Source organism: Mandrillus leucophaeus, unplaced genomic scaffold (genome assembly GCF_000951045.1).
Source record: "Mandrillus leucophaeus isolate KB7577 unplaced genomic scaffold, Mleu.le_1.0 Scaffold742, whole genome shotgun sequence".
NCBI lineage: Eukaryota > Metazoa > Chordata > Mammalia > Primates > Cercopithecidae > Mandrillus > Mandrillus leucophaeus.
This window is the reverse complement of record NW_012108053.1, coordinates 536436-539663: the sequence shown is the minus strand read 5'-3', so window position 1 is coordinate 539663 and position 3228 is coordinate 536436.

The window sequence follows — 3228 nt, the reverse complement described above, 5'->3', positions numbered from 1 at the left end:
TTACAGCGTTAGGAATGCTGGTGCCGTTTTAAATTAATGACCTCTGCCAAAATGTCAGAACCACAACTAACAAAACCTTGAGGGGCTGGCACTTGGACACACCTCTTTTTATTACCTAAGTATCCCAATGGCAACAACAAAAACAGGGACTGGATTGTTAGTCCTTTGCGTAGGGGCTTCATGAATAACATTGTACAAGAGAACCTGAGCAAATGCAACTATGCCATTAGTAAGACTTGGTCACTGTGGTCTGTGACAGAATGAGGTCCAGAATGGCAGGTCACTTTGCGGCCATGGCCACAACTTACGAGAACCTAACAAAGGTGTTAGGATTTCAAGCCTTAGATGTCTCATCCCATGTAAAAAGCATAGTGGCTGGCTAGTACTCTACTCTGCACCTCCCCCACCAGATCTCTCAGAGTTGACCCTATCTATGGGACAGGGGTCAGGCTGAGTTGGTGCAGCAACCCAGTCTGTCTGTCCCTATCCTGAGGCCACTACCTCTGCAGGCCCCATTGTCCTTGTTACTTCTCCCAGACCTTTTGGCCTCAGCGGTCTAGCCCAGGAAGGGAGGTCAGGTCCTAAACAAACTTGACATATCTGATAACATCACCCATCACAATGAAAGGATCAGATGTCTGTGACCTGTACATAAATGTTTATAGTATTCATACGAGCAAAAAACTAGAGTCAACATAGATATAAACATACACACAGAGGAATATTATTTAGCGTTAAAAAGGACATGTTATTTGTGACATGTATTAACATAGAAGGCATAATGCTAAGTGAAATCAAAGAGGCACAAAAAGACAAATACTCTAATGATCTCACTCATGTAAAACCTGAAAAAGTCAAACTCATAGAACCAGGGAGTAGAATGTGGTTGCCAAGGGCTGGGGAGCAGGGGAAGTGGGGAGATGTTTATCAAAGAATACAAAGTAATAGTTATGCTTGATGAATAAGTTCTGGAGATCTGCTGTACAGCATGGTGACTACAGCTAATACTTTGTTATATATTTAAAATTTGCCAGAAGAATAGATCTTCAATGTCCTCACCATACACACAAAAAAGGTAATTATGTGAGATATGTTAATTAGCTTGATTGTGGTAATCATTCCATAACATATATGAATATCAGAACATCACACTGTATACTATAAACATTACCATATCCTGTGGTATTATCCTTGAAATGCCTCAGATATTTCAGCCTCAGTCATCCAGTCCAGGAAGGGAAGTCACTTCTTGAATGATGACACGTCTGACATTGCCCAGCTAAATGGAAGGATCAGATGTCCCTGGCACTATTAGAGGGACTGTAGCACCCTGGTATTTCTTGGTCCTGTTTCCACACCTGAGGGATCTCACAGGGAGTGCACCTGAGGGAAACACTGACTCCAGATTAGACTTAGGGGGGCCTTTTGGGGTACTATGGCAGCCAGAACTGCAAACCACCCACAGGATGTACATGTAAAAAAAGAAAATGGCTGGGAACACTGGAATTTGGATTTCACAGGCAGAGGCCATTATGTAGTCCACCTGTACCTCCTCCAGGCTGTGTTTCTCAACATGTGCTGCAATCATGTGGTTCCTTTGCCCTGGAGCGCAGTGTTCAGTGTCCCCATACTGCCCTATTCAGATGGGCTGCTATCACCCCACTAGTTGGTTATCCTGATGTCCTTCCTTCACTTGTTGTGAGCTGGCTTTCCATTGTTCAACAGCTCTATTGGACTGAGGATGACAGGGTACATGGAAAGCCCATTGTATTCCATGAGTGTGCCTGCTGTCATGTTCCTTGGGCAGTAAAGGAGGTTCAGAGCAAAGTTTCACAGGGTATCCAAAAACACAATTTAAGTTCCCCTAAAAGGTGGCTATGGTATTCGCAGCATCCACAGGTGACATGTATTTGTCCTTTCCAGTTAGCAACCTTTTGCCATACTCCTTGTAACTACACAGATCTTTTTCCACTTGGTTGTCATTCACCTGACCACAGAGCAAGGCTGTTCTTTTTGACAACCAGTGAGAAGTGGGGAGAAGTGGGTTAGTCCAAGGTCACCTGGAGAATGGTCTTGTAGGTGGCGGTTCAAATGACAATTCAATTTTATTAGGGTAAACTGCAAACTTCTTGTCTGTTTCACAGATTATCTTTGATGAAATTCTAGCCAGGCTCCTCTGAGCCCTTTCTACTTCTAAATAAACCTTTGCCTGTAAAGATCTGAAAAACACATTAGCAGTTTCTAACAGCTCAAAGCCACATCCATAGGTTGACTATCCTCCTCCTGAAAGTGCTTACCTGAGAAAACTCAAGGTTGCTAAGAGTTTACTGTTTCTTCCAACCAGCACTTTAAGGTAGAGTCCGTCTCTGTGGGAGGGTAAGAGCCTACGTTGGCATTACAGCCAGTTAACAAATCCAAATGGGTTTCACGTTAACCAACTCTTCCTGTTTATATCCCTGATTCTACTAAGCCCTCACTTATCCTCCTCTCTATTCCCTCATTCTCTAAGACACCCAGTCACCTCAATACAAATTCAAGTTGAGTTCAGTTCATACTGGACTCTTCTTATTGCAAGAGTATGTTACTGATTTCAATCTATCCTTACTGTTTTAACTAGTATCTGGCTTTATCTTTGATATGTTCTGTATCTGCAGAGTTCAGGGGTTAATTACTTTGGCTAACTTCATCTACTAAGTCTGGGACCTCTTTCTCCAGGTCCTCGTTTATCCCTTCTGAGATTTCTCCTTCACTTTCTGGAAGCTGTGGTTAGCCCAGATCCCATCTCTTAGTTCTCCAGACCAGAAAGACCCCAGGCTTTCCACCGCAGCCTTAGCTGTCCTAAACCTGCATCGTGACTATAGCTGGTACTTAGGTCAGAAACATTAACCTTAGCTTGTGCCCATCTCTTCCTCCATATCTTATCTCCCATCCAAAATCTTTCCAGTTTTTCTTCAGTTTCCTGAACTCTCAGGTAGTTGTTTCTAGTATTTTGCCCAGGATCTATATTTATTATCTGAGGGAATGTTGGCCTTCAGATTACACCACCATACTGGAAGAGAAAATTTCATGTCTTTGCTTTGCATTTGCCATGAGCTTACATGAAATGCCAAAACTGCCCCCACCACAAAGAATCCTCTTCACATGGTTGAGGTTCTTCTTTAAGATAACATTCACATTGTACATACTGCTCACACAGGTACTTTTCTTAAATTTATTCTGTACAATAAA